We start from the raw sequence: 13,953 nt of genomic DNA on the forward strand, positions 1-13,953 counted from the left end.
CCTGTCGTTCCTGCATAGCATGCTTCTCTTTCAGTAGCTTCTGGCGAGCCATCAGAGCGGCGGTCTCAGCCTCTGCTATTAATCTGATCGACGCGATGCTGGACACAGCAGACCTGCTGCTTATGGTGCTGCTCCTTTCATCAGCTTCATCTACATCCGATCTGGTGTCCTGTTCTGGATCCATATTTAATTCACAAAATAACCAATAAATTACAAAATCTGCAGTGCACACAAAAAAGCACAGCGCCTTATTTTTCTGAATTATATTCCTTTTATTCACGGGACCATTAAACCCCGCCCTCTTGATCACGCAGAGTTGTGGATAAACGTCCAACGTCCCAGAACAAACAGCGCTTCACCGTCAACAGCTTCAAAACCTTTTTGTTGACAAAATGTTGTGGCGTGTATAAAATGAATCCAAACGCCACGGTGGGCCGAGTCGAAGGGGTTAAAACATTGACGACGCGCACGCAGTACTTTGCACAGGTCTTGACGCATTTATTCTGCTCCAGCTCGCATAGAAAGCAGACTGTCGACTTATGTTGGCTGTTGTATCGGTTGACGGTAAATACCTCGTTGAGCCAGTGCAATCCGTCGTTGTTCCCGTGTTGCGTATATCCTGCGTTTTAATGCGGTCAACAAAAAGTTTTTCCTCACGCTCACCCCACCAGCATAACAAAGCCACACACACACTAACACAGCACAGGTGCGCACACAATAAAGCCTCCACTCCAGCTGTGCCACGCCCCAATCACCGTGGCGTGGATGCGCACACACCCAGCGCGCGCACACACCCAGCGCGCACACACACCCCGCACGCGTACATTGGCTCTTACAACATCTCTAAATTATGTATATTGTTTTGGAAACCATATCTTTCATGTGGGTTACACAAGTATAACACATGATCAGAGAGCGACTGATTTATTGCCCTAAAAACTCTGTGGTTGCTTCTCCCATATAATTAGACGACTACGTTGCTGGGATTTCATTAAACTGAGGGACGGTGTATTACAACCTAAAAAGGAAAAGCCTCATTCAATACACTTGAGGCCGAGCATCAGCGGCACTTAAAATGCGTCATTGTTTAATTCCACATTCAATCTCCTCCTGTAGAATTAGATTTGACCCAGCGTTGAATCGAGACCGACTTGGTTGGTACACAGAAAGCATGAAGCACCGTTTGGGAGGGAACATCTCGTGAAGTCTGGGTATTTCTGAGTCGGTGTTGCGTAGCGATAACGTAGCTGGCTCGGTATGTGTCGTGTTCTTCCTCCTGTCAGCGTGACGTGACGGTGGAGACGAATGGCACATTCAACAATTTCCTTTCATGTGTTGGATGAGTAACCTAATGTTCTTGCGGACACACAAATCTTTAGAATTTCATGCCCAGCCTGTCACTTCACCCCCCCCCCCCCCCTCACTTCTGCTTTGTAACATATACTCTCGCTCTCCTCCTCATTTCTTTTCTTTATGTTTTTTTTTTAAGTGTAGTTTTCTGGCCGGTTGGGTGTTGTAGTGAATTTTCTTATCATTTCTTTTGCTCTCGTGCTTTTTTCATTGGATTTTATTAAGGCCTGATAACTGAAACTCAATTTACAGAATATTAATTATGAATTAACCATGAATTTCCTGTGTACATATTTGAGTGTTTTTCGTTAGATGCAAAAGAGGTCTGATACCAGACCATGCAGTTGCTCCTGGACACTCTTCAGTATGCTGCTGCTGCTGATGCTTGGTGCACAACAAATCACTACAGATGACTGAACTGACAGTAAAAAGAAATATTTTCCTAATTGAATTAAAAACTTTATTGCTGAACTGCAGCTAAACTCCACCCGAGGCCTTCTATTTGCATGCAAACTGAAGTAGAAATGCAAATGAGCTGGTGAGAGAGAGAGAGAGAGAGAGAAAGTGAGTGCATTAATGAAATATGGCAGTTTTGCTCCTTAAGACATTTTAATTCTATTTTAACTGGGTAGCTAAAGAATTTTAGATGATAATGCTGGTGATATGTTCAAATGAAACTGTGAATTCACACCGTCAGACCTTGATCACAGCCACTCTGTGTCCAAATGATGAATCTTTAATTCTTGCATGATTTCATCTTCCAAAGTTCACAGTAGACATTGGGGAGCATTTATGGCAGTTCATATAGACATTATAACATGGAGTCCCCCACCCCGCTTTCAGCTGTAACAGTTCCACTCCACTGTGAAGCTTTTCTTCAAATCTCTGGAGTGTGTCTGTGAGAATGTCTGATCATTCATCCAGAAAAGCATTTGTGAAGCACCGATGCGAGCAAGAAGGCCTGGTAATCTTTGTTCCAGTTCATCTCAAAGGTGTTTGATGGGTTTGAGGTCAGGGCTCTGTGCAGGCCAGACTAGTTCTTCCAAATCAAACTCATCAAAGCATGTCTTTCAGGACGTTGGTCTGAAAAAAGGCCTTCCCCAAGCTGACCCGACACAGTTGGAAGCATATACTTATCTTAAATGTCTTGGTATTCTGAAGCATTAGGATTTGCCTTCACTGGAACTATTGGACATGTAGGTCAACCCGTGAAAAACAATCCCATACCATTATCCCTCCTCCACTAAACAGGTCATGTTCTCCTGGCATCAGCCAATCCCAGACGAATCCACCAGGCTGCCAGAGAGGCCCGATTCCTCACTCTGCAGAACATGATTCCACTGTTCCAGAGTCTAGTGGCGGCGAGATTTACTCCATCCGCCCCCCGAGTGTGTGCTTGGAGATGTCAAAGCTTCCAGTGCCGACTGTGAAAGAGGATTTAGTTTAATGAATCGTATCAAAACAAAATCCAGAAGTCATCTTGAAGTGACACATTTGGACCCGCTGATGCGCATTAAGTCAAAGCAAGAAGCAGACGAAGCCATCAACCTGGACAAAGTGTACAACCATTGGAGAAGTGACAAGGACAGACGTAAAAAATGAGGTAAAATTTAAGTCCGATTTATGCATATTCTAGTGACAGATTTTGAGATTTTGTCTTTATGGATATTAATCATTAAATGTTACCACAAGTCATTGTGCAAATGTGAATGTTTTAATGTGATCAAAATGTTATGTCTGAAAGGCGTATATCTCTCATATCTTCCAGAACAGGACGCCCCCAGCCAGGCCAAAGCAGGACTCTCACATATGTACACATCCCATTTTTCAGATTGTTGTCTTTTTTAAGTGTACCATTCATTCATTGTCCCAACCGCTTAGTCCGTTATTTACTTACTCCAAGCTGGAGCCAATCCCAGCAGTCAATGGGCAAAAGGCAGGGTACACCCTGGACAAGCCGCCAGTTCATCGCAGGGCAACACAGAGACAGACAACCAGCCACACACACACTCACACCTACGAGCGATTTAGTGTCACCAATCAGCCCAGGCTGCATGTCTTTGGAGGTGGGAGGAAGCCGGAGAACCCGGAGAGAACACACACAGACACGGGGAGGACCCGGAGAGAACCCACGCAGACACGGGGAGAACACGGAGAGAACCCACGCAGACACGGGGAGAACCCGGAGAGAACCCATGCAGACACGGGGAGAACACGGAGAGAACCCACGCAGACACGGGGAGAACATGCAAACTCCTCACAGAATGGCCACAAGTCGGAGACAAACTTGCGGCCACCCCGCCGTGAGGCTAACAGTGTTTACCACAGCACCAACGGGCCGCTAATTCAAGAAAATCTATTTGCTTTCCATTATATTTACTGCAGCCTTTTCTTTCTGATAAAGATCTGAGATTTCAGATCTCAGAGGCTCGGGAGTGATTCCCTGTTAGAGGGAGGACAAATAGATTATTTTGGGACTTTGGGGGAATTCTTGAAAAATTAACTACGTCTTATTTACAAACTTAAGTATATCCTCATCGCACAGAAGTTGCTGCTAGGTACATTTTCTTGCTATGAAAGGTTAGAGCGTGTGAAACTATGTTCAAACATAGATTAGAGATGACATCTTCTCCATCCATAAATTCCCAGCCAATAAAAGCCACTCCTTTTTGGGGGTTGGGCAGCTTTAGCCTTGATTGCAGCGCACATTCATTCTATCTTAAGATCTACAGGAGAGGAGATCCATTGGGATCTACTGAAGTCACATGATTTACAAGGAGAGCGAGACAAAATCTAATCTTGGAAAACAATATCTCCATCTCTCAGCCAAGACTGAGAACATTAAATAACTTCACACCAGTTGGAGTTACCCTGAATTGATCCTATATGTTGATTATCTAGTCATTAAGAAGCTATTTGAGATGCATAATATATAGAAAGAAAATGTGATGGAAAAGTGATTTTATTAGCTTATTGGATGAGGATTCAGCTGGTGGTGTATAGAGAAATCATGTGTATTGACAGCTGTTTATGGTGGTTTCATTAGACATCCTTTACCTCGCCTCACTGGCAAAAAAATAAGTATATTGAAACACATCTGAATATGCAGTAACCCTTCTTAAAGCATTTTATTGTGCCAATCAACCACGAAGAAGATATTTTCTGGCCAGCCTCCCAAAGTTCCCATGGCAAGTTCAAGACTTCGAACATCAAAGCCATTCCCCACCACCACCCTGAACGCTTGGTGGCTTTGTTCACATTTTGAAGATCAAAGCACAAAGCAGCCAACATGGTTTATATATATAAAGGCCGCCACAGTTTTGGTTTTATGGACTCAGCTTCCGTCAGGTAAGAAACTTTTATTCTTTACACCTGGTCTATCTCTTGTCAAGCCGTTTTGTGTCTTCAGTCTAGAGCAGGTCTGGCATTGTAACGGCCCTTTGGTTGACTGACCGGCCTGTGTAAGGTTAATTGGAAATTACATTTGTATTTTAAAATTAATTTTCGCTAGTTGGCTGTTAGCAACGTATAATTTAGAAGTGAATTCTACTTTGTAGAAAATCCGGTAGTTTTTTGAAATAAAACACCTTTTAGACGCTAATAATCGATACAACGGAAATTGTATAAAAGAATTATTCTTTTTGTGCAGCCCGGTAACAAATAATGCCTCACGGACCGGTACCGGGCCGCGGCCCGGTGGGTGGGGACCACTGAGTCACAAATGTACTCTTACACGTTTGTCAAAACAATGATATTTACTGCTTTTTTAAATAAAGAAATACAATTGATATTATGCAGAATTGAGTTCAGACTCTTGGCCCGGACCCGCAAAAATATTTTCTGTTTCTCATGTGGCCCCATGAGAAAAAATAATTGCCCACCCCTGGTCTAGGGTGACCAGATTGTCCCGCATTGTGCTGGATGGCATAGCATGTTAATGTCAAAATCCTGCATTATGCAGATTGCGGGTGTACCCCGCATTTTAATCTTACCGCAAAAGCATAGACATTGCTCGACACAAGCGTGGGGCAGTCGTGCCGCAAATGGACAGGCAAAGTCGTTTTTCTGATTGGATTCTGTCCTTTCGGTATGATTGTGTGAACAGAGTTGATGTTTCTAATGGCTTAATGTTTCTGTTCTTTTTAGACAGAACAGTGTTGGTGATGTCGGCTAGAAGTACAATGAACATTGATGAAAGCACATTCCGGCTTTGCACCGTGAATTTCATTCACCAGCAGCTCGTGCAGCTGGCCGAAGAATGTGGGAAGACCTACCACAGCGGTCAGGCCAGCCTGCAGTTCTGCACCGAGCTGAAGGGCAAACTGAAAAAGGTTCTCCATCGGGTATGCACTGTTCAGTTCTTTCAGTCAAAAATGTCTTCTGATTGCAAAGGGAATCTTGACTTCTGTCTTTTCACCTCACACACAGTAATATATTCTAGACTGTATTTATTGATGGTTGGACTTGTTCCTGTCTTTAGAATTGTTTGGCGTGCTGTTCCGCTCTGGAAGCTGTTGGTCTGAGGCCTGATAGACTGAACCCATCGGCCCCCAGCTTTGAGCACAAGCACCTGTCTCCTCTGTTGGATCGCACCAACCCCAACCAACCCCTCCTGCCTCAGAACCCGGTACCTGTCCGTCAGAGTAAGTTTCTTGTTTTCTTTTTCAGGACTTGGAGCCTGCTGCTCAGCTGCTGGTCAGCTGTTCAACGTTTCTGACTAGTGTTTATGATCTTGTAGGTCCACAGGCCGTCCGTCCACTAAAGCGGCGCTTCGTTCAGGACGATGTCAACGACCGGCCCTCTAAACGGATCTGCTACGGCCTTATCCAACCCTCTCAGCCGGTTGCGGCGATCTTTGGCACCGGTCTGTGGACTTTCTGATTGTTCTAGTTCACTTGTTAGAGCTGTCATTAAAAGGGTTTCTAATACTTGTGGCTCCAACAGCTTCACCAGCAGTTAAGGAGGAAGAGGAGGAGATGGAGGTGGACGAATTTGTCCAACATAAGATGGTGGACAAAATCATCTTTGATGAGAAGATGGAGGTGGATGAAAACATCCAGGATGAGGAGGAGATGGAGGTGGATGAAAACATCCAGGATGAGGAGGAGATGGAGGTGGATGAGAACATCCAGGATGAGGAGATGGAGGTGGATGAAAACATCCAGGATGAGGAGGAGATGGAGGTGGATGAAAACATCCAGGATGAGGAGGAGATGGAGGTGGATGAAAACATCCAGGATGAGGAGGAGATGGAGGTGGATGAAAACATCCAGGATGAGCAGATGGAGGTGGATGAAAACATCCAGGATGAGGAGGAGATGGAGGTGGATGAAAACATCCAGGATGAGGAGATGGAGGTGGATGAAAACATCCAGGATGAGGAGATGGAGGTGGATGAAAACATCCAGGATGAGGAGGAGATGGAGGTGGATGAAAACATCCAGGATGAGGAGATGGAGGTGGATGAAAACATCCAGGATGAGGAGGAGATGGAGGTGGACGAATTTGTCCAACATAAGATGGTCGACAAAATCGTCTTTGATGAGAAGATGAAGGCGGATGAAAAAATCCAGGATAAGGAGGCGATGAAGATGGACGATATCGTCCTTGAAATGGAGAAATTGAGCTTGATGCCGGTCGACCTCCCCAGCTTCACCATGGATGACGTGTCACAGTGAGTTTCAGGCCAGGTTTAAAGCCAGAATGCCGTAGCTCCCGTGTGAAGGGTTGGTGTTGAGACATGTTCTGTCCTCTGTGTTATTTTGTGTCCCTCTCAGGTCCTATGAGAGCGTGGTGACCGAGCTGTTCTCAATTGAGATAGAATAAGTCTACCCCAGGCCAGCGGGGCCCAACAACGTTTACTCCACATCAACCTGCAGACCTCCATGAGCACTTCTGTAAACGAAGAAGCAGAAGAAGAAACCCTCATCCTCATCTTCACTTGATCTTTGCTTAAGGGACATGTTTTTATCACGCAGAGGGCAAATCCTCAAGACAAACTTAAATAAATTTTTGTCTTTGACCATTTACGATATTTTGTGAGTCAAATTCAATCTTGGATTGGCAGACCGGGGTGGTGGTCCCTCTTTATAAGAAGGGGGACCGGAGGGTGTGCTCCAACTATAGAGGGATCACACTCCTCAGCCTCCCCGGTAAGGTCTATTCAGGGGTACCGGATAGTCCCTGATAAGGGGTGTCCCTCTCCCTATATGACCTCTCACTGGATCGGTTCGCAGCCGCATGTGAAGCGGCCGGGATGAGAATCCGGTCCCCCCGGAAGAGCTAGATGAAGTGGCCGGGGAGAGGGAAGTCTGGGCTTCCCTGCTTGGGCTGCTGCCCCCGCGACCCGGCCCCGGATAAGCGGATGAAGATGGATGGATGGATGAATTCAATCTGTATATAGAAATGTTTTAAAAAATAAATCATTTTGTTTCCTGATGGCTGGTTTGCTGCCTGTTACAGTCTGTAAAAGCCGAATGGATTCTTAATAATTACCCTCACCGAAGAGCAGGCAAGGGTATTGCAATTGGGTGCGTTTGTTTGTCTGTCTGTTTGTCTGTCCGAGCGCATAACTCAAAAACTAGTAACCCAATTGACTTGAAATTTTTACACAGGCAAGGTTCTGTCCGTGGCTCGGTCCTCCCCCGAGAATGCCGTTGATCCGGATCTGGATCCAGATTCTAGAATTATTTTTACATCTGGAATCGTGCCTGTGCTGTAAACTGCCACTTTACGAGGGAGGGACACGAATGGCATGATGGGAAAAAGAGTACGTTCCGGAGCAGCAAGCTAGAACAGGTTTGGCCCTTCTGATCCAGAAGCCCTGTTTACTGTCTCACAAGATTGAAGAGTCTTTTGGAGGCGGGGTCTGCAGTCTCTGATTGTCTTTCTAGTATTCTTTGTTGTTTACGTGGTCGAAATAAATAAATAAATATAATATGTGAGCTTCGGACCACAAGCCGAGTTTGAATCAGCAGCTTTTCCTATGGTCAGCATGTGTCTGCACCATGACCTGAGGGATAGGTTTCAGGCAGTTGGCACCTGCGCCAAGCGGGCTGGGCTCATCGCTTCTCGGCCTTTTGGCTGAGATCAAGTGTAGTATCTGTATTAAGCAGATTTTTAGAACTGGGAGCTGCGAAAGGGGCTTGCCTCACTCGCTCTACGCATTGACCTGGTATTGCAGTGCTGCCCGGAACGGTGCACTGTTGCATGCTGACTGGAGATCAGTGTGGATGATATTCTGAGACGAACCAGGACTGAAAGTCTTGTTGTCAGAAATGGGGTCGGTCTGACTTTCAATGAGAGGTAGATCGCTCTTGCTTCACTTCAGATCGTATAAATCTTTCGCCTTTTACTAAAGATTTCCGTGGAGTGGAACAACGAGAGTTGAAGCCAATTTTTTACGCCCCGCTAAAGTGGGGTGTCCTTTCCCTGTGAAAAAAAGTATTTGTTATTTCCGATTAAGTGTAGTGTAGTGTACACGTGGCTGATGTGGGACGCAATCCTTCTTATATGCACTGTAGGCCTTTGATCAACTTGTGCTTTGATGTTAGAATTGTAACATTAAATCTATGGCTGCAGCATGGATCAGTGTTTCTCACTGACGGCAGCGTCTTCTTCAACTGCTCAGGAGGCGATGCACCGCCTTGATGGACAAATAATTTTCCTGCTGTGTCATAAAGCAAACACATCGTGTTTGACTCCAGATGTGGTCAAAAACAAGATCCTTCGTGAGCTCACTAAATTTAGAGGGAGGGATGACAGGCTGAAGGCACAGTAGCCTAGCATAGGAGCAAAGCATAGTTAGCTCTGGCTAAACCTTCCTTTACACAGGGTGAGCTGATAGACTCATCTGGGTCAGTTGTTTCCCTGCCAGCGCTGTCCATGGGCTGAAACATCACGAAAAACCTGAGATTCCAGGAAGCCAGTTTTATCTTTCTAGTTTGGTCCTCAACTGCACAGAAATGAGTCAAATGAGTTAGATCCAGAGGGATCAATTCTTTCATTTTGTCTCCATGACCTCAGCTCACATTGTTACTCTTAAATTGTATTTTACAAATTCAAATCATTGTTCTGAATAAATCAATTTTTACATCGTAAAGCTCCACTTGATCCGTGGAATACGATTTCAGCTATGAGAGAGCTTTGTGTGTTTCACTGCTGTGGTGGAAACCCGTCAAGAGGTGGAGGAATACGCTAGTCTTCACGATGACGCCTTGCCTCTTCCCCTGGGCACATTTGGAGCGGCAGCACCCCCTCCCCTGGAGGGGAAAAGGGAAAACGTCCAGAGTTTCAAAACATCAAAGCACACAGGCATTACACAATACCAAACCATTGTGAACTCAAAGCATAACATCAAAGCAAAGCAGCATTGCACGGTGGTTCTTAATGTTGGAACCACCGGCCTTCTCGGCGTTTTGGCTAAGACAGTGATCACTCCTTGGCAGTAAGGTCTTTCCAAATTATTGGAAAAATCCCTTAGCTTGAGAGGAGGACATTGTTCTGTTTCTGCGTCACTTTGTTGTATTTTGCACATTACTTGCTCATTTGCATTTTTCCCACTTGCACTTTAGGTCTACCTCAAGGTAAGTTTTAACATCTTTTATATTTTACATTGTATTTTACCTGTTTTTAGCTAATTTATTGTTTTTAGTGGTGCCTCTCGCCATGTCGGCTGCACATGCCGGCATGCGGAGGCACCACAGTGTGCATTTTAAATTCAGGGAGGAGGCTGGGAGGCTCCTGGGGATGTCGCGGCTAGACTTCTCCAGGAAGCTAATCCAGCAGGCCCTAGGTTTTCAGCCAGATGACCTCCATTGTATTTTGACCCTCCCTTTTAACAAAGGTTTTGATGTAAGTTTTATGTCTGATTTATTATTGAAACAGTTTTGGATGAAGTATGAAAATGTGAAGACCCAGTTCTCTGTGTTCGAAATTGAGAAACTGACTGACAATAGCCTTAAAACGGTTATTGTCAGGATGTTCAATGAAATGGTGAACGCAGGAGACATTTTGGTTTGGCTGGGTAGATACTGCACGGTCAAAGGACAGGCTACCAAAGTGAGGGATGTGGATGGCATTTGGAACTGTGCCTGGAGGGTCCCCATTCAACAATGGGAGGACCCTCAGGGCTTCCAGGGCTGAAGCATCTCCCGTCCATGATAGTCCTGGGAAACGACCGGGGCTACATCCACTATCAAGGACAACCCAAGCTGTGCCACAAGTGTGGTGAGCATGGGCACCTTGCTGAGGCGTGTCCGCACATCATTTGTGGTAAATGTAGAGAGATTGGGCATACTTTTGAGGAATGTACCAATGGCAGAAAGTGTAATCTCTGTGTAGTCACTACCCATCTCTTCAGAGATTGCCCAAACTCGTTTGCCAACAAATTGAAAGCCAGACCGACAATGACCGACACACCTGCGGAAAATGGCGGCAAAGTGCTGATTGAAGAGGCGGGGCTGGGAAATTCAAACTTCCCGCCAAAACTGGTGATTGGAGGAGAGCCCGGTGAGGCGGGAAAAGGGGAGGGGCCTGAACTCAACCCAGCAGAGGGAGCTGAGGAGCCTGCCGTGGCGAGCCAGGCAGCTGGGGAGCCTGCTGGGGAGAGTCAGGCAGATGGTGGAGCTGGACCTAGCTCTTCCGGTGAGGACTCCACTGGAAGTCTTATCACAGTGAGTGAAGAGGGGTCCGGTGAAACCTGCCTCCCCAATGCCCAGCCCTGTTATAAGAGGACTGCGTCAGAACTGTCGAGCTCTGAGGCTGAGGAAGCCTTGGAGAAGAGGGGAAGGGCTGAGCCAGGCTCTCACAGTTCCTCTGTGGAGCAGGACGAAGCCCCCCCCTCCGGTTCACCAGGTCAGTGTTCCTTCCTAACAATTGCACTGCAATCAACTCCATTGGAACGGCGAGCAGATATTGCTTTCCGGAGGACAGGATCTCGAAGTTCACCTCCCGACTGTGAGGATATTATGACATGAGATCCTGTTACAATATTGGCGGACACGTACGACTAGGTTTAGTGTTTTAATTATTTATTGTCTTTTAAAATGTTGTACCTGTTTTTAATAACTATATTCATGACCCTCACCTTCACGACAATTAATGTCAGGAGTGTGAAGTCGAGGGTGAGGGCACAGAGTATTTTATCCTTCCTTTACAATTTTAAGTCAGATGTGTTTTTAATTCAAGAATGCAACCTTCCGTTTTTAAAGAGGTACACGCAGTGGGAGGAGATGTGGCCACTCCCGTCTATATGGAGCGGATCAGACGAAAACAAGAATGACGGAGTGGCCATTTTAGTAAAAAATCCTCAGATTGTGGTGAAGGGCAGCACTGTGGTGAGACACGGTCGGGCACTTTTAGCACATTTGACTTTTATGGAACAGGATTTTAACCTCTTAAATGTTTATGGTTTTAATGACAAAAACAACAGGTACGAATTTTTAGAAGACCTGCAGTCCCACATGCTAGGTAGGGCGCCATTAGTTGTAGGGGGTGATTTTAATTGTATCTTGAGTAGGCAGGATAGGAAGAGAGCAGGGACAGATTTTAAAATAGACAAGACGTCGGTTTTACTTCAGGGAATTTGCAAGGATTTTAAGCTGACTGACTGTTTTAAATCCATGCATCCCAGAGAGGAGGGCTTCACCTGGACCAGTGGTGACGGCACCAGAGCCTCTCGCATAGATTACATTTTTACCCGGGGTTGCCCACCCACCGATGCTAGATTAATCCCTGTTTTCTTCTCAGATTGCTCGATGCTGACCTGCACCCTCTCACTCTCTTCAGGTGTGACTGTAGGGACGGGTCTGTGGAAGCTCAACTGCTCCCTTCTAGAAGATAGGGAGTTAGTTAGTCGGTACAGGGAGCAGTACACAATGTGGCAGACCCTCCAAGACTTCTACGATACACGAGCACTATGGTGGGAAATGGTTAAAAAAAGGACCCAGACTTTCTTTAGGCAGGCAGGTAAGAGAAGGAAAGATAGGGAAAACAGATGCATGATGGGACTGCAGAAAAGACTGCAGCGTTATTTTAGACTAACTTTACAAGGTTTGGATTTTAGTGAGGAGGTAAAATATATTAAGCGTGAAATGTCAATTTTAGCAGATAACAACAGTAAAGGTGTCATTTTAAGAAGCAGGGAGAAGCAGCTAGAGGAAGGGGAAAAGTGCACGCGATACTTCTTTAAAAAGATTTTAAATAAAAGAGGGGCAATTTTAAAACTAAAGGACCCTAACGGATGCACTTTTAATACTTCCAAAGAAATACGAGAGCACATAGAAAGTTTTTATTCTGAATTGTATAGAGAAAAACCTGTTTTTATTGACACCTTGAATGAAGTTTGAGATTCCACTGAACAGGTTTTGAGTGACAGTGTGCTTTTATCCCAAGATTTTAACATGCTTGAGTTAAATAAATCCATACAAGCTTTTACGAGAGGGAAGTCCCCAGGACAAGACGGACTTCCCTTGGAATTTTATTTGACATTTTGGGATCTTTTAGCACCTGACTTACTGACTGTTTTTATGGAATTCGAACGACTAGATCGGCTACCTGACAGTTTTAGGACAGGGATAGTGACCCTCCTATTTAAAAACAAAGACAAGACTGACATTAGAAACTGGAGACCAATCACGCTTTTAAACTTCGACTGTAAACTTTTTAGCAAACTTTTAGCGGTTCGGATGTCCCTTGTTTTAGAAGACTTGATTCACCCAGATCAAGCCTGTGCCGTCCCGGGGAGGAAGATCACCGACAGCCTCGTACTGATCCGAGACACCATCTGTTTTGCGAGAGACAGGAATATTCGGTTGGTTGTTTTAAACCTAGATTTTGAGAAAGCCTTCGATCGGGTCTCGCACCAGTACCTGTTCCAGGTACTGCAAAAAATGGGGTTTCCAGGGAGGTTTATTGCTTGGGTGGGATTGCTGTACAAAGACATCACCAGCAAATTCATGGTTAACGGGGATCTTACAAAAGCAGTGGAGATTAACTGCGGTGTCCGTCAGGGTTGTCCGTTATCCGCTCTCCTCTATGTAATCTGCATCGAACCGCTGGCACAGGTCTTGAGAAGGGACCCACGAATCCACGGGGTGGTAGTACCAGGGTCCGGGGGACTGAGCAGCAAATGCGTTTTATACATGGATGACATCAACATTTTATGCACTGACCTTTTATCTGTCAACCGGACCCTGGACTTGACTGACTGGTTTGGGCGGGCTTCCGGTTCCAAACTGAACAGAAGCAAGACGCTAGCCCAATTTTATGGCCCTTGGACACCGACTGAATGTACAGGACTGCCCCTGACTGTGACTCAGACTGACCAAAAGATTCTGGGGATTAAATTTGACAGGGATGGGGGAGGGCATACAAATTGGCCAGACGTGGTAGGGAAAGTTAGGCAGAGACTGGGGTATTGGGGACTAAGGGAACTGACTATGGAAGGGAAGGTTTTAATCATTAAAGCCGTGATTTTACCTTTGCTTTTATTGGTCAGTTCTGTTTTTACCCCTCCGAGGAGAGTGATTTTAGACCTGGAACGAGCCATTTTTTATTTTTTATGGGGATCCAAGTGGGAAAGGTTGAGGAGAGGTGTGGTAA

At 45.5% G+C, this 13,953-nt stretch overlaps 1 non-coding gene and 1 pseudogene across 1 annotated transcript; both read left to right on the forward strand.

The window, feature by feature from the left end:
* Positions 1-8,413: 8,413 nt before the first annotated feature.
* LOC137912404 (U2 spliceosomal RNA) lies at positions 8,414-8,558 on the forward strand (annotated as a pseudogene).
* Positions 8,559-8,661: 103 nt separating this feature from the next.
* LOC137912418 (U5 spliceosomal RNA) lies at positions 8,662-8,772 on the forward strand. The gene has a single exon (XR_011106277.1). It is a non-coding gene; the product is annotated as a U5 spliceosomal RNA (small nuclear RNA).
* Positions 8,773-13,953: the final 5,181 nt, after the last annotated feature.

The sequence above is a fragment of the Brachionichthys hirsutus genome, unplaced genomic scaffold (genome assembly GCF_040956055.1).
Source record: "Brachionichthys hirsutus isolate HB-005 unplaced genomic scaffold, CSIRO-AGI_Bhir_v1 contig_1145, whole genome shotgun sequence".
Taxonomy (NCBI): Eukaryota; Metazoa; Chordata; class Actinopteri; order Lophiiformes; family Brachionichthyidae; genus Brachionichthys; species Brachionichthys hirsutus.